The sequence below is a fragment of the Eptesicus fuscus genome, chromosome 4, assembly GCF_027574615.1.
Source record: "Eptesicus fuscus isolate TK198812 chromosome 4, DD_ASM_mEF_20220401, whole genome shotgun sequence".
In the NCBI taxonomy this organism is placed as follows: domain Eukaryota; kingdom Metazoa; phylum Chordata; class Mammalia; order Chiroptera; family Vespertilionidae; genus Eptesicus; species Eptesicus fuscus.
The window spans coordinates 55,053,740-55,072,602 of NC_072476.1; the positions used below are offsets into that span (position 1 = coordinate 55,053,740).

At 36.5% G+C, this 18,863-nt stretch overlaps 1 pseudogene; it reads left to right on the top strand.

Moving 5' to 3' along the window:
* Nucleotides 1-563: 563 nt before the first annotated feature.
* On the top strand, nucleotides 564-951 carry LOC103288745 (histone H2A.Z-like; annotated as a pseudogene).
* Nucleotides 952-18,863: the final 17,912 nt, after the last annotated feature.

The following is an 18,863-nucleotide window of genomic DNA, read 5'->3' on the forward strand; positions in this document are numbered from 1 at the left end:
GCTAGGAAGAGGAAGCCAGGCGTTGCTATGTGATGTCATTACCCTGCACCCCACAGTGACTGTTTCTGGGCTCGGCTGGGCTGTGGGCCACATTTTGCGCCATGGGATCTTGGCAGTATTGGATGCGGTTTGGTGGGCTGTCGCTCCAGGGTGGTGGCAGGGTCTGTGTCCCACTTGGGGGAAGCTGAGTGTTGCTTTGTGGGTGCCAGATCCATGGTGCTATTCTCTGTAAATGGCCAATGTGCATCACGGCAGCTCCTGCATTGAGTGTCTGCCGGCTGGTGGTCAGTGCACATCATAGCGACTGGTCTGACACTTAGCATATTAGCCATTATATATATATATATAGATGTTAATGGATTTTTAATGATTTTGTGCTTAAAAATCTAAAAATGTTCAATACTACAACCACTTATTTTATGATTCCTGCTTTTTCAATTATGCTTTAAAAATATTTTCCGGCAGTTTGAATCACTGTGCGAGGGAGTAGACGGTGGGATCTTGCTGGGTGTCTGACTACTCCTTTCTCTGCCTTGCTCACTTGAGTTTCAGCAGAATTTGAAATGGCTGGTGGTAAGGCTGGGAAAGACTCCAGAAAGGCCAAGACAAAGCCAGTTTCCCGCTTGCAGAGAGCTGGCTTGCAGTTTCTGGTGGGCCATATTCATGGACACCTGAAATCTAGGACAACCAGTCATGGACATGTAGGCACGACTGCTGCTGTGTACAGCACAGCCATTCTGGAGTAACTCACTGCAGAGGTACTTGAATTGGCAGGAAATGCATCAAAAGACTTAAAAGTAAAGTGTATTACCCCCTCATCATTTGCAACTTGCTATTCGTGGAGATGAAGAATTGGATTCTCTCATCAAGGCTACCATTGCTGGTGGTGGTGTTATTCCACACATCAACAAATCTCTGATTGGGAAGAAAGGACAACAGAGGACTGTCTAAAGAATGCCTGGAATTATTATTATTATCATCTCAGTACTCTAAATATTCTAACAGCTGTCCAGTATTGGTGATTCCAGTGGACTGTATCTCTGTGAAAAACACAATTTTGCCTTTTTGTAATTCTATTTTAGCAAGTTGGAAGTTTAACTAGCTTTCCAACCAACCAAATTTCTGCATTTGAGTCTTAACCATATTTAAGTGTAACAGTGGCTTCAAAGAAGCTATTGATTCTGAAGTAGTGGGTTTTGATTGAGTTGACTGTTTTTAAAAAACTGTTTGGATTTTAGTTGTGATGCAGAAGTTATAGTAACAAACGTTTGGTTTTGTACAGACATTATTTCCACTCCAGTGGATAAGTTCAAAAAAGGTCATATCCCAAACTAAAAACAAAAACAAAAAACATTGCTATCCTAAGAATCATAAAAATATCATCTCTATGTATTCTGCTTTTTTTTTTTTTACATTTACCTTTTTGTCAGAATTTATTTTGGTGAAACTAGGAATGTAGTCTTCAGCTTTTACATTTAGTTATATTCCAAAGAATTAGCCAATTGTCCAAATATCACTAAATTATTTCTTAACATCTCTGCTTCTCAAATGATTAAATATGCATACTTTTTCATTGATAATATGTATTCCTTTTACCATGATATATTTCACTCATTTGCCACTCACACATTTTCTTTGAAGAAGTTCCATTTGAAGCATTTTGCCAATTATTTATTACTAGAGGCCTGGTGCATGAAATTCATGCATCGGGGGGGGGGGGATCCCCTCAGCCCAGCCTGCACCCTCTCCAATCTGGTACCCCTCGCAGGATGTCTGACTGCTGGTTTAGGCCCTATCCCAGGGATCAGGCCTAAACCGACAGTCGGACATCCCTCTCACAATCCGGGACTGCTGGCTCCTAACTACTCACCTGCCTGCCTGCCTGATTGCCCCTAACTGCCCCCCCCACCAGCCTCATCACCCCCAACTGCCCCCTGCCAGCCTGGTCGCCCCTAACTGACCCCCTGGCCTGGTCGCCCCTCACTGCCCCCCACTGCTGGGCTGGTTGCCCCACACAGCCTGCTGTTTGGTCATTTGGTTGCCGTTCACTAACTCCCTGCCGTCCTGGTCACCCCATGCAGCCTGCTTTTTTAGTCATTTGGTCGTCCCTCACTAACCCCCCTGCTGGCCTGGTCGCCCCACACAGCCTGCTGTTCAGTCATTTGGTCATTCCCCACTAAACTCCCTGCCAGCCTGGTCATCTTATGCAGCGTGCTGTTTGGTCGTTACTGTGAGGGCGTGCTGACCAATTTGAATATTACCCTTTTATTAGTATAGATAGTATTCACTTTATTAAGTTTCAATATTTTAAACATATTTTTAATGTAAGTCTTTTATCAGATACAATTTTCATAAATTATATATCAGTTTATAATTTATCTTTTCATTATCTTAATAGGGCCTTTTCAATTTTTACAATGTCCAAAGTGTATGTATATTCACTTGTGCTTTTCAGTGTCATATAAAAGACATCTTTACCTAAGTAAAGGCACAAACATTTTTGTGATGTTTTAGAAATTCAATAATGCTAGCTGTTACACTTATGTAAACAGATATGGTATATATTAATTAATTCATTAATTTTGTACATGGCACAAAATATGGATCAAAATTATTTTTATATGGATATCCAAAAGGCACAACCCATTTGTTAATGATTATACTTCTCCATTGAACTGCTTTTGCATCTTTGAAAAATTAACCATACATATATTTATATTTCTACTTCATGGCTCTCCTGTTCCATTGATCTATTGGTCTAACTGGGAAATAACATACTTTCTTGATTGCTTGATCCTGTAGGCAAGCATGCCAAACTCAAAGGCTAACACGGGCCAAATAAATGAGGCATGTGGCCCACAGGCCACGAGTTTGACATGCTTGCTATAGAGTAAATTAATTAATTTTGGTGTGTAAGTAGCTAAGTACATATATCATCCTATTTAATAAAGACAGAATATGCAAACTGACTGTCACTCCACGACAAAGCTGGTGGCACCCACAGCCAATAAGAAGGGAATACACAAATTGACGCAACAAGGATGGCAGTGGCTGGGCTGGGACACTTGCATCGTTGCCATGGCGATGATGCAGGCATTCTGTCTCGCCCCAGCTGATCCGGGCCTCTGGGCAGCATGCACGTGCAGGTGTGGAGCGGCTGGGGCAGGGCTGGACACCAGCTATGGGGAGTGGGGCAGGGGGTGGAGGGAGCTAAAGGAAGGCAGCAGGGCCAGAGTGAAGGCAGAAGGTGTCTCCAGCCGGAGTGAAGGTGGAAGGCGGCTCTGGCCAGAGCGAGGTGGAAGGCGGCAGCCAGCAGCCAGAGCGAAGGCCTGGGTCCCAGGTGCTGGAGGGAAGCCAGTGCTGTCAGCCAGGGGAAGGAAGGACTATTCTTGCACGAATCTTCATGCATTGGGCCTCTAGTTTTATATAATTTGCCTATTGGGCTTTACTAAGACATCTATATTTAGAAAACTTCACATGGAAGAGAGTTACATAAATTATCATGCAGCCTGCCTCCTCTCACAGTCCAGGAGCCCTCAGGGTTGGGAGGTGAACTGGCGATCAGGGGAAGGCGACACCCCATCACACCTCTGCTGCTGCCACTGCCAGCAGTGCAAGCCTCGGCCGGCCCTGGTTACCTGAGCCTTGGGTGGCCCTGGGCAGCTGGGAAGCCACCATCTGAGGCTTGCCTGTGCCTCGGGCAGGCCCTGGGTAGTTGGGGGGCTGAGGGAACTGGGGAACTCTGGAGGCAGGTGTGCGGAGCGGCTGGGCCCTCCTGGGGGCAGGCCTGGCCTTGCTGCATGCTTGCCGCCCCGGCGGGGCTGAGCGGACTGGGCGCTGCCATCTTGTGGTTGTGGCTCCACCATCTTTGAGGGCATGACAATCAATTAGCATATTCCCTCCTTATTGGCTGTGGGAACTGCCATATTTTAGGGTGGGACAGTCAGTTAGCATATTCCTTCCTTATTGGCTGTGGACCCCACCATCTTTGCAATGATGTGAGGGTCAATTAGCATATTCCCTCTTTATTATATAGGATGATTCACCTCACTGCTACCTAACCAAGTTTTTCAGTTGAGATTTTCCAGCCTAATTAAACATTTACACATGCCAGAGGAATGCAGTTACCATGTCAGAAGGACCACTTTTGAAAAATTCATGAATCTAAGAGAGAGTAGATGAGAAATTTAAATATATTTTTTCTGGCAAGTTATATTTTTTGCCTAAAACTATGAAGAGCAAAGTATGAGTGTAAACATTTGATAACACGCTCTTCCTAATACTAGCTAAGGCTGGCTAAAAAAATTGACTTCTTTGTAAGTCAAACTATTAAAATGAACTTCAATGCATGTCATTTTCCTGAAATTTTCTGCCTTTTTAAATTAATTGCTTAGGGCATATGTTCTAAGTTTATTATTAGAGAAAGTTAATGTACAATTTCTTCTCTTCTTAATAGAAGATAATGCTAGAAAATCATGAAAAATTTTCATAGTTGCCAAGATGACAAATGAGACTAAGAAGAAAATAGATCCTATGCAGAGGAATTGATTTTGACTTTCTAATAATAACTTTGATGTAATTATAATTTCATTCTTGATAGATAGGATCTTTTATTCTGAATTTGTAACTTTTCTTCTGAATTTGTATTTTCCACAAAAGAGACAAAGCTACTGATTGAGGCAAGTTTGTTCAGAAATGCAAGAACTATTATCACAGATTTATTTAAGTATTTAATTAACATGACCAAATAATTATAAGAGCATTTTAAGACCTATAAATAAAATAGTTTTATGCTATGTTCATATGCACACTGGCCAAAAAATTCCCAAAACTATCCTCAGAATGATTTAATAAAACATAAATACTGTTCTTTAATTCTCAGTAATCAATAGAGAGTTCCACAAAATGAACTGTGGTGTTAATAACAAATTAATATAAAGGTAGTCTCATCATTTTATATCATATACATGTTGTGTAAGGTTTCAGATTTTTGTAACAATATAGAAGCACAGGCAATGATATAATTGCAAATTTATGCTAATATATTCCTATGTATTAGCATAAATGTCAAGCAAAAACATTTAAGAGAAATTAAAACAGAGAGCAATACAATAATAAATAATAAAATTTACAAAGAATATATAGCTGGTGTAAATATTTCCTTACCCCCCAATTTTATCTGTATCTATATATCTAGAATCTAGATGTATAGATATGTACATTAGATAGACAGACACATATTATTATTAGGAATGGAAGGGAAATTAAGAGAAATACAATTAGGTTAAGCCAACATATCAACTCATCTTTACTTATAACAGGGTGTTATTGAGAAGTATACAAGTTACCAAGTTGCTAAATCTTCAAGGAATGAAATACAATAACCAAGACTTCTGGAATTGATTGAAAGGATGTGGAGTAAGTGGTATAACCCAATGGCATGAGCTGATGGGATTAAGATGAAGGCAGGAGAGTGGCCTATAAATGGTAATAAGAAGCAAAAAGAGCCCCTGCCCTTCTTGGAGCCTGGTGTTAGTAGAATGAGGGACAAATTAGTCACTTTGTAGAAATTTGCAAGAAAGAAGCTTTCTTGAGGACCAGTTTAAACTAAGACGATAAGGTCGGAGGATTTAGAGTAAGGTGAAGGGTATAAAGGTGATGAACTATGAGTCACAAATTAGAATTTGTCAGAGAAGTATATAGCATCACAATAGAATATTTTGTTTATTGTTCCATATTATTTTTTCCTGAGTCACAGCGTGTCACTTTCACCTGAAAATTCAAGTCTTCTTTTTGGAACATTTTCTTCTATCTGGAATACTTTCTCATTTGTCTATTCTCTTTTTTTAAAAAAAACAAAAACAACAACAAAAACAGTTACTAAATCTACCATCATGTATATATATTTTGCTTTTAATACAGTTCAAAATTCAGTATATTAATTTCAGTATATCCCTTTTGGACTTTTAATTTCCTCTAGCCTATTCACAATATGTCTTACTGAGTTTAAAGTCTTTAAATTCACATTTTTGCTACTTTTAATGTAAATCATTCTTTATAATGTCTTTATAAATTATTTGATTTACTTCTTGTGGTTTTGCTGGCTTGCTAATTATTCTCTTACACAAATTGTCTCTGAAACCCTTATGCTGCCCACACATTTCCTCACTTCAAGTATAGAGATGGATGAATTTTTTCAAATGCATCTAGTCACATCACCATCACCATAAGATATAAAACATTTCTATCACCACAATAAGTTCTGTAGTTCCTCCTTTTTTCCTTTATTATTTGTACTTTTTAACAGCTTTATTGAGATATATTTCACACTCTATAATTTATTAATTTAAAATGTAAAATTAAATGGATGTAATATATTCTGTTATGGAACCATCGCAACAATAACATTTAGAATATTTTTATCATTCCAATAAGAAATCCTGATTAGTGATGCTGAACAAGTGTATAGATTAACAAATGATTTTTGAATGTTGATTTAATATAATGTAACTTTATTAAATTCAATGATTAGTTCTAAACATTTTTTTGTTGTAGTCTTTAGGATTACCTCTATATAAAGTTATATCAACACACAGAGGCTGTTTCAATTTTTCTTTTCAAATTTTGATGACATTTATTTCTTTTTCTTGCTTAATTGCTCTAGCTAGAACTGCTTGTACTGAAATTAATATACTGAACTTTGAACTGTATTAAAAGCAAAATATATATACATGATGGTAGATTTAATAACTGTTTTTGTTGTTGTTTTTGTTTTTTTAAAAAAGAGAATAGACAAATGAGAAAGTATTCCAGATAGAAGAAAATATTCCAAAAAGAAGACTTGAATTGCTTTTTCTTCTATTTCAATGATTATATAAATTTTATCATTCATTCTATTAATGTAGCATAGAACATTTACTGATTTGTGTGTTTAATCATCCTTACATTGTAGGGTGGAATCCTTTTAAATCATGGTATATGATACTTTTAATGTGCTGTTGAATAGATTTGCTAGTATTTTTATGAACAATTTTTGCAGGGTGTCCCAAAAATGTATACACACACTTTGAATAATTATAAATGCAGTTGTATTAAAATACATTTCATTTTCAAAATTGAGCTGTTAGCTGTTAAAGTGTGTATACATTTTGGGGGGGACACTGCATATTCATCAGGCCTATAGTTTTCTTTTCTTGTAGTGTCCATATCTGCCTTCAGTATCAGGGTAATGCTGGCTTAATAAAATGTGTTTGGGAGTATTCCTTCCTCCTCTATTTTTTGGAAGAATTTGAGAAGTTTGGTATTAATTCTTCTTTAAAGGACCAGTAGAATTCATTAATGAAACCATCTGGTCCTGGGTTTTTCTTTGGTGGAAGTATTTTGATTACTTGTTCAATTTTTTGTTGTCCTTTTTTTCTACCCTCTTGTTCTTTTTCCATAACATAGATGCTTATAACCATAAACTTCTCTCTTTTAACTGCTTTTTCTGCATGCCATATGTTTTGGCATGTTGTATTTAATTTTCGTTTCTTTTAAGACATTTTTTATTTCTTCTTTGACCCATTGGTTGTTCAAGAGTGTTTCTTTCCTTATTTTTGTGTGTTGTTGTTTTTTTTTTCAGTTTTCCTCCTGTTATGGATATTTTGTTTCAGACCACTGTGGTTGAAAAAGAAACTTGGTTTGATTTGACTCATCTCACGTTTGCTAAAGTTTGTTTTGTGACCTAACATGATCTGTCCTGGAGAATGTTCAATATGAAATTGAGAAGAATGTGTATGCCACTGCTGTTGAATGGATTCTTCTGTATATGTGCATTAGATCCATTTGTGTAAAGTATAGGTCAGGTTCAACATGGTTTTATTCATTTTCTATCTGAATGATCTATGCATTTTTTAAAGTGTGGTACTGGAGTCTCCCACTGTTATTGAATTATTGTTGTCTATTTCTCCCCTCAGATATATTAATAGTTGTTTAATATATTTAGGTGCTCTGATATGGGATGAATATATAGTTACAATTTATATTTGTAACTATACAAATAAAATCCTTCAAGGGTATTTTATTTGTCTCTTATTACAGCTTTTGAATTAATGTCTATTTTGTCTGACACATGTATAGCTATTGCTGCTTTCCTTTGGTTTCCACTTGCAAGAAATATCTTTTCCCATCTCTTCACTTTGAGCTTATGTATATCCTGTAAGCTGAATTGAGTCTTATAGGCAGCATATAATTGGGTCTCATTTTTTAATCCTTTCTGCCACTCTCTGCCTCAGTAGAATATAATCTGTTTATATTTAAAATATTTATTGTTAGGTAAGGACTTAGTACTGCCATTTTACTAATCGTTTTCTGGCCGATGTGTAGTTCCCTCATTCATTTCTACCTCTCTTGCTGTCTTCTGCTCTGAAATACTTTGTGTGAATCTCATCTTCAGGCTGAATAACTACAATTATTCTAGGCTGTACATATTTACACTCAATTTTCACATGAAAGGCGAGAAATCACTTCCAAAGCTTTTCTCAAAAGGGAGAAGGAAAGGCCCTCAGTAAACCTTCTACAGTACTAATTTATGTAGGCAGGGATCACTAAGCACCGACAAGCTTTAGCCTGTCCCTGGCTAAATGAATCTCAAGCTGCAGAATATAATTCATTATACTGGCTAGTTCAGATGCGTAGGTTAAAACTTATTTGATGAAAAACCTCATCAAGCAAAAACAGACATTTTCATTGTGAATCATTAGGTCCATATGTACATATACATATACAGCACAAACAGGCTGCATAAGCCAATTTTTTAGGTAACAAAAATTCCACAATTTATTTTATGCAAATGGTATCTATCCTATATAATAAAGAGCTAATATGCTAATTAGACTGGACAGCAGAATGACCTTCCAGAACAACTTTCTGGAACGACCAGTGGGCGGGGGATGGCTGGGGCCTCAAAGGCCTACTCTTGCATGAATTTCATGCATTGGGCCTCTAGTAACATTATAAACTGATTTGATAATCTACCAATAGGTCACAACTTCTGTTTGTAAAATGATGGTAAGACTAATCAGTTTCTAACCACATGGTCAATATTGCTCACAATATAGTAATATACACTGTATAAATAATAATGTGAGAAGAGAATTAGAGATACAACCACACTGGTCCTCAATACACTGAAAATACCACAAAATCATAAACACATTTTTATTTACTGATTCTAGAAACTCACAAAATCTCTGAGAGTTCATAAACTATGGGACTCTCACTATTTGTTCTATCATGTAAGGAAAAAAGTCTTTGATAGGGAAGAAAACTGATGGGTTATTTTAACTCAATGTATACTATTTATAGACATTTTCATGATAACATACTTATAAGAAAGTTTACATCCAATTAGATACATACTAAAGACTGTAGTCAGCTTTTTTTAAATTTTAGAAATCCAATGTAAAAAATACAAAGAATTTGCTATCCACCTTAAAATTTAGTTTGGAAGCTTATTAATTTTCTTATGTGTAATAATAGAAAGATTATTGAATAGCATGAAAACAATGATGGAAAGTTGTATACTTGCTTCTTTAAGGGGTGGAATGATTGTATACTGGAGAGTGACAGAATGAATATAGGTCCATAATTTGCAGGCAAAGATTGAGGCAACTTTTAATAGGAATTCATTTTAATAGAACTTTTTATTATCAGGTTTATTTTAGTTGAAATAAATTTATTCAGTGTGTTTATTCTGGTAGCATTTTTGTAAAATCTAGTAAGCAACAAAAACTTAGATGAGTTGAACTCATTAAATAAACAAAGATAATTTTAGGGATCACTTACACAAGGCAATATATTCTTTGTTTGGTGTAACAAGAGGGTAAGTTTGGTTACCTTGTGCTAACAAAGTCCATAAACTCAACAGAAACTTACTTTTCTCTCACGCATCATTATTAGTTTCTTTTATAATTCAGCTCCTTGTCTTTCTTACCTGCGATTAGGTAGGCTACCTGAAATGTCGCAAGTTACAATTGTAGAAAGAAAGAACGTGTGAGAGTCATACTCTGACTCTTAAGGATTTCCTCCAAAGTAATAACCATCTTTTTCATTCATGTTTAATTGATCAAGGCATATGGCCCTAATTTCAAGGGTCAGCGAAGAATTACCCTACCATTGACTAATAAGGAAAATTGGAAATACTTGGTAAGCTGTACTTATGTCTACCACTTGTCTTTAAGAAAAAAAAATGTTTTTGAGTTAAAATGGGTGTACTGGTACATGTGGTAAAAATAGACATATATGTGATCCTTGTGGTAACAGATTCTCAGAGCAATGGGAATCATAGAGAAGTTATTCCTGGTAGTATTTCAGAAGGTTCTGTGAATGTGGCATTTAAACTGGATCTGCAGGGATAGGAAATAGCTGCAGAGGTATATGAGCAATCCGTGCTACAGAAAACACATGATCACAGCAGTGTGGAGGGCAGACTAGAATCGAGTAAAAATGGAAGAAATAAATTGTGAGAAGCCAAATGGCAATAGTTAAGAAATAAAGGCAATGGCAAAGAGGAAGTATAACATCTAAGATTGACTGAATTTAGTCAATTGTAGATGGGGAAGTAAGCAAGAGGTAAGAATTTCATTGATAAAGGTATGGTTATAGCTTAGAGAAGTGTTTTGGAAGTGGAATTATATCCTAGTTCAGTGACATGGTAATTGCTATCCTATGAAAAAATTTAGCCATAGTCAAATGACATTGCAAAATATTGCACCTAAGCATTCCCCCCCTTATAGTTTCACTATAAATACTTGTGCATTAAGATTATGGGAACTCCTACAATAATTACCAAAAGTAACAAAGAAATCAGGCACCTTCTCTGTTACAGTCTTTAATATATTCGGTATTCATATAAGTTGAGTGATTAATTCATTTCCTCCCTAATGAGTAACTCTAGGGTCTAAGTAGAGAAGAGAATCTTTTGATTTTTCAGATCCATGCTATGTAATGTCATAAAAGATAAATCTATATTACCCCTTCTTGCTGTCATATATGCTTAAAAACATTGGCTCAAGATGGGGTTATATGTGACTCATATTCATGATTAATTTATATGGAAATATTAAATTTTACATAAATTTCTGAGAAAAATAATAAATTAGCAAATCCCACTACACCCACAGTAATTTCTTCCATCACTCAAAACCTTTTTCACAGATTTCATTGAATCTTCATCAGTTACTACTTTGTATTTATTAGCTGATATTCATGTTGACTCAACTTCTGTCTAATTGGGTTTACAATTCCTTGTGGTCATGAACTGAATCTCTATGCTTCAATATCCCTTTAGTTCATATACTTTTCGGGCATTAATAATTTTCACCTTGGCGTTGTAGCCAATAGGAAGATAATAAGACTTGGTAGATTGAAACATCCTTCTGCTCATAGTTTTCGCTTCCACTCCTCCCATGTGTGTTTTACTTTATTTTTTCTTTCATTTTATAATTTTAATTATCCAATTAATTTTTGTAATACACTATAGAATACTGTGACTGAGTATAAAGGACTCTTGGGGGAAAATAGCAAATATAATTCTTATAGGAAATAAAGTGATAATGAGTCTCCCAACACACCTAAAAATTTGTTTTGGGTAACATAAAATAATGTTTTTCTCTTTCATACCTTATATCATTTACTACTCCTGTGAAGACAAATATTTCTTTGTTTATTCAACTCTGACCCTCCAAAATATAGTCCGCATGAAGAACTGAGAAATTATTTAGGAAACAATATGCATGTACACACGTACATTCTTACCTACACACATATACATGCAGGGTGCCCCGAAAAATGTATACACATTTGATGGCTCAATTTTGAAAATGAAATGTATTTTAATAAACAGCATCTTTATAATTATTTAAAGTGTGTGTATACATATTTGGGACACCTTATATATGAAACATACAAATTCCACATAAGACAAATTAAAGCATACTCGGTTGAAATTAAAATGTTCAGATCTGAAATATAAGACGTTGCACCACAAAGATGCCAGTGTTAAGCAGCTAATTTGCCTTCTAATTTGGAACATAGTGTAATTGGGTCTCTACTAGTATGAGAGATGAAATTGAAAACAAGTGCATATTTCGTACATTTATATTTCTAAATTGTGAAACTTTTTTTTTACTTCTACAAGTAATTGACTTGTAATTTTGATGTTATTGCCATATATTTCTGCCTTGGAGTCTCTTTATAATCCATATCTCCTACAAATTCTTCATTTCAAGGACCACAGAATGTGTTACAACATGAACTCACATAGCTTCACAAAATAATACTGTCTAAAAAGAAGTCACTTTGTGAATCATCTATAAAACATTTTAGCATACTTTCATGGTCCACAGCTCTTCATTATTATAAACTCACTATAAAATTATCGAATGTGTGGAAATAAAAAGAGAAGAAAATATGTCATGATTTTAATTTCTTGAGATATTTATATGGTTTAACATTAATGTCTATAATTTAATTTGTTTTAAATTTTCAAATACAAAAATATAACAATTTCTAGTATAATTTTTAAGGAACTAAGAAGTCTGAGAAACATTTATTTCTTGAGGACCATAAATGAAAAAATAAGATTCTTTAAGTTTGTAAATTTACTAAGTATCAGATTGTTTTTAATAATATAGAACGATTGAGGTTTGATTGGTTATTCTACCAAATAGCAGAGAAGGGGGATAATTTAATAGAAGTATTTGACTAATAATGGGTGAAAGGGAACCTAGAACAGGAAGTATCTAGAAAGGAAGTATTGGTTTTGGTAGGAAAGGGTATTCTACAGAAAAAAAAAATTACATTAGATGAATTCTACAAAATCAGTCATTGTTTTTCACTCAACCAATTATCCAATGCATGTTTAGTTGGTTCAGCTCCCCAAGATCATGAATACCCAGATTAATGAAGACTGCATTGTCCATTATGTCAATCCACTATCTATAAAAAAAAAAAGAGGGTCTCATAAGTAAATCATTGAGCACAGAATTAAGATATATAACTCTGCTTACACCACTATGACAAGAATAAATTAAAATACTCTATCTTACTGAAAAAGTGTTAGAAAATTTAGCTTTCTCTCTGGGCCCAAAAGGAGAGCCAGATGGTGCTGTGGACTAATCTACCTTAGACAAATGGCCATATTCCCACTATTCCAGCTGACTCAATATGACTGGAAAAGAAAAAAAAAAAAAACACAACCCTCCACTAATTAGAATTCTGTTTCTTCATGGCATTTAGTGTGTTGGACAATGTCCCTTCAGAATTCATGTCTACTTAGAACCTCAGAATGTGACTTAATTGGAAGTGGGTCTTTGCAGATGATTAAGATGATGGCACACTGAATAAGAGTGGACTGGAAATCCAATGACTAGTATTTTTATAAGAGAAGGAAATACATAGAGAAAAAGGTCATGGAAAGATGTAGGTGGAGAGTGGGGTGGTAGATCCACAAGCTGAGGATTCCTATTGCCACATGGAACCCAGGATGAGGCAAGAAAGGATTCTCCCTAAAGCCTTGCAAAGAAACACGACTGCTGGCACCTTGATTTGAGCGCTTGCTTCTAAAACTTGGAGAGAATAAGTTTCTGTTTTTATAAGCAATGCAGTTTGTGGTGATTTGCTAGGGCAAATCTCAGAAACTAATATAGTACATTTAATCAAATTTTCAAACACTAAATTTTATCTTGGTTATTATCAAAGCTGTAGTAATTTATTGTAAAGGCTCTTTTGCTGTGAAGATTTACTAAAAATTATACTAGGGACTTGCATTTCTGTTTGACTCTCCTGTTTTAACTTTGTTTTTTACATCTATATGTCTTTTACATTCTTTTGGAAGAAAAAATTCCTCTTTTAAGTCTATTTTAATTAAAATTTCTAGCTTAATAGGATAAGAACCTAGAATTATAATTTGGCAGCTTTTTTAACATATACAATGGGCCACATCTGATTTGGATTAAATTTTAAAATATGTTTGAAGGTATCCTACTTAAGGGGGAATTTCTATTTCATTCCCTGTGTCATTTTAACAGCGTGGCAAACAGACTAAAAATTAAAAAAAAAAAAATTACCTCCAGGCCAGTGCTGAAAAGTAGTGATAACCTAGAAAGGGGTTGGTAATTAGGGAAGCAATTCATACTGTTTGAGCTGAATGATAATTTCAGACAGGTTCATTTTCACTAACTGTTAGTTGTTCAAGTTTTGGGCTTATATATATAAAACCAATTATATCTTAAAATAGACACAAGAGAAGAATGTATCAGATGCTTACATGTTAGTATTAGAATTTTTTTCACATTTATAACCTATCAAGGGTACAATTTTAACCAAATCCAATATTTTAAAACTCAGAGTCAAAATATAAACTTCCATCAACAAATTAAAATAGTTTTTCATAATAATTTGATGCAATTACATTTTTCCCTTCTCCCATAATAAATATATTTTCACCAAATATTTGATTGATCTCTTTCTTTCCTTCGTACGTACCCATAAGCCAGCTACTTTGTGGAGCTATAATAATTACTATGTCCTGTTGTAAAGCCTGCAATCCAGTTCAACTGTTCATCTGTTGTGGTGCCTATATTATAAAGAAAACTAATTTGGATGATGATGAACTAGAAAGGATTGGGATTGACTTGGGGATATCTCCAAGTCAATGTGGCTGGAGTCACAGAGGGTATAGGATTGTGGTAGACAGAATCTACCACAGCAATCTCCAAGGATGGAAGGATCTTTATCATTGGGTGCTGTTGCAGATTCATAAACAAGACTTTCCTACACCGAAGCATCAATTTTAGCTGTAATCACCTTCACCACAGTGTTTTATATACTCTAAAATGTTTAACTCTCAAAAAGAAGTTGCATGGAGCACAAAGTTATTCAAATGTATTTTGGCAAAAATTCAATTCAGGTAAATATACATATGAAGTAAACATTAATTGTTTCAACACCTGCTGTGGCAGTGCACTGCATGGTGGGTGGTTTGCTGGTGAGTGGAAGGATACCGTTCCTCTTACAATCTACCACAACCCCTTCCCTGATACTATGATAGCAACAAAACATCTGGTTCCAGGCAGATAATAAATATAGAGTCACCTATGTACATATATTTTTATATTTCTTGAGAACTCATCTTGGCTTCTTTTTTATTTAGATAACCGTTTATAGGCAAGGGCTTACAGTCAGTGTGTGTTATTTTGAAAAAATTATAATGTGACAGAAATAAAACGAATTTACTGTATGTCAAAGATGATAAGTTTCTCTTTCTTAGAATTTCCTTCCCCCCACCCAACCACAGACCTATTATTAATTGCTGTGAGATATTAGTAGAAATCTGGGGATGTTAAAAACCTAATATGTCCTTACCACATGGAGTCTTCATAACATTTGTTTTCTGCCTGTTTCCTTATGCTTTTTGCAGTAAAGTTAAACTACATTTTCACATATAGTTGAGTCAAGAGGAAAATTATGTCTCAAGGATGATAAACTAGGAAACTCTAAAAGTTTTATTGAAGATTAGAAATAAGATTTAGAGAGAAAATAGTGGTGACAAAATAAAATGATTCCATTCATAAAGAAAAAGTAAAAAAAAACCATAACATACAGGTCCTTGAGAAAGCCCTGGCTCACTAGTAAAGTCTGTTTTCAGGCATCACAACAATGGATTGTTATGTGTTAGGATAATAAAAATGCTCTGGTGCTATGGCAGTTAACAAGGATATACAGTTCAGATAATGATTATACTGGTTAACATTTTATTTTATTTTTTTGTTAATCCTCACCTGAGGATATTTTTTCCATTGATTTTTAAAGAGAGTGGAAGGGAGGGGGAAAGACCCAGAGAGAGAAACAGCTATGTGAGAGACACATGGACTTGCTATCTCCTGCACATGCCTAGACCAAGGCCTGGAATCGAGCCTGCAACCCAGGTACATGCCCTTGACCAGAAAGGAACCCCGGACCCTTCAGCCCGAGGGCCAACGCTCTATCCCCCAACACAAACCAGCCAGGGCATTGCAGGTTAACATTTTAAACATGCAAACTTTAATAACGTGACATCACTATTTAGCTAGGATTTTAAAGGAATTATCAGCTACTAAAGTCACCACCTGCTAATGAATCACTGGTTGCTTTTGAAACCAATTTATTTCCTTTCCAAAGCAATTTCAGATAAATTCATAGCTGTTAAAATAATTAAATACAAGTGACATGCTGGGGATAATGTGAAGGAAAGAAAACATCCTAAAATACTCATTATTTCTTAAAAGTGAAATGCTGCAGATTGGACTTCTCCATAGTTATTGATTTCCAAATCAGCCAAATAATCAGAAAATCTTGGAGTTTTTTTCCCTTCCACATCTTTTAATTTAATTTTTATTGAGTTTTGCTTGGCATGCAATAAGCTGCAGATATTTGAAGTGTACAATTTGATAAGTTTTGACATATACATCCATGAAACTAAAATAATCAAAATGCTAAACATATCCATCACCTTTGAAAGTTTCCTTGTGCCATTTTGTAATGCCATTCTACCACTCCCTGAACCCCCTGTCCCAGGCACCTCCGTGTTCTGTCACTGTAATTTAAGATGTGTTTTCTAGAATTTTCTACAAATTAAATACTGCAGCATGTTTTATTTTTTGTGTGGTCTTTTTGCTCAGCATAATTATTTTGAGACTGATCTATATTGCACTTCATATCAATAGCCCATTCATGTACTGATTAGTATAACATTGTATTGCTATACATCAGTTTGCTTATTCATTCACCTATTGATGAACACTTTTGGTTATTAAAATTAAAGCTGTTATACACTGTTATGTAAAACTAGAAGCCAGGTGCACAAAATTTGTGCACAGGGGTGTGTGTCCCTCAGCCCAGCCTGCACCCTCTACAATCTGGGACCCCTTGAGGGATGTCTGACTGCACGCTTAGGATCGGGCCTAAACGGGCAGTCAGACATCCCTCTCACAATCCAGGACTGCTGGCTCCCAACTGCTAGCCTGCCTTCCTTCCTGATTGTCCCTAACTGCTTCTGCCTGCCAACCTGATCACCCCCTAACCACTCCCCTGCCAGTCTGATTGATGCCTAACTGCTCCCCTGCCAGCCTGTTTGCCCCTAACTGCCCTCCCCTGCAGGCCTGGTCCCCCCCAACTGCTCTCCCCTGCAGGCCTGGGTCCCCCAAATTGCCATTCCCTGCAGGCCCGGTTGCTCCTAACTTCCCTCCTCTGCCAGCCTGGTCACCCCTAACTGCCCTCCCCTGCAAGCTTGATAGCCCACAACTGCCCTCCCTTGCAGGCCTGGTCCCTTCCAACTGCCCCCCCCTGCTGGCCATCTTGTGGCAGCCATCTTGTGTCCACATGGGGGCAGTCATCTTTGACCACATAGGGGGCAGCCATCTTGTGTGTTGGAGTGATGTTCGATTTGCATATAACTCTTTTATTAGATAGGATAGAGGCCTGGTGCACAGGTAGAGGCCAGCTGGTTTGCCCTGAAGGGTGTTCCGGATCAGGGTGGGGGTTCCCTTGGGACATGGGGCAGCCTGGGCGAGGGGCCTATGGTGGTTTGCAGGCTGGCCATGCCTCCCGGCGACCCAATCAGAGGCCCTGGGATCTGGGATTTATTTATCTTCTATAATTGAAACTTTGTAGCCTTGAGCGGAGGCCAAGGCAGGTCAGGGCTGTGGAAGCTTGGCTTCCTCCATCGCAGGGGCAACTCAAGCCTCCTGCTCTCTCCAGCTCCGTGGCTGCCACCATTTTTGTTGGGATTTATTTATCTTCTATAATTGAAACTTTGTAGCCTTGAGTGGAGTCCAGGGCCGGCCAGGGTGTGCGGGAAGGTTGGCTTCCTCCATTGTCGGGGAACCCAAGCCTCCTGCTTGCTCCGTGGCCACAGCCATCTTGGTTGGTTTAATTTGCATACTCACTCCTGATTGGCTGGTGAGCATGGCTTGTGGGTGTGGCAGAGGTACAGTCAATTTGCATATTACTCTTTTATTAGATAGAATTCTTTGTGTGGACTCTTTCCCTTGGTTAAGTTCTCAGGAGTGCAATGGCTGGGTCATAGGATAGGTATCTATTTACATTTAAGGATCTGGAAAATTATTCTCCAAGGTAGTAATAAGATTTTACTTTCTCACTATGTGGTTTGAGAGTTCCAGGTCTTCCAGAGGATTACTAAAACGTCATATGATCATTCTTTATATCTTAAATTAAGGGGTGGGGAACAAATGTCCAGCCTGTGGGCCATATGAGGCCCACCAAATCATTTGGTCTGGCCCTGCCAAGGCATTAGTGGTGAGTTAGTTAAATGTCTGACCAAATGCAGCAGGCTAATTTTTAAGTTGATCATTTTGTATGGCCAGTGAATAATGTTATAAGTATCCAAATGGCCCTTGACAGAAAAAATGTTCCCCAATCCTGGACTTTAAGTTATACTAATTGATGGGTAGGGTGTGTATTGTTCCCTCATCTTGGTTTAATTTGTACTTTTTTTTATTGTGTTCTTAATTGGTAATATTTCATCTCCAGTTATATACCGATTATCTGCAATTTAGTTCTTGATATTAGAGTTATACACAAGTTAACCCTTGCATTTTTGGGCCCTATCCCAAATGCCTATGGAGATATTTGTTCCATGCCAAAAGGTGCTTGATATTTGGTCCTATCCAAAATGTCCATGCTGATCATCTCCTTTATCCTATGTCATAACCATCTAGGCTAAGATTATTATCAGTACAGCCATAACACAATTATTTTATCAATAAAACATGACAGTATTAATCCTATAAACCAAAAGTATAAATAAATACTATGGGCTTTTT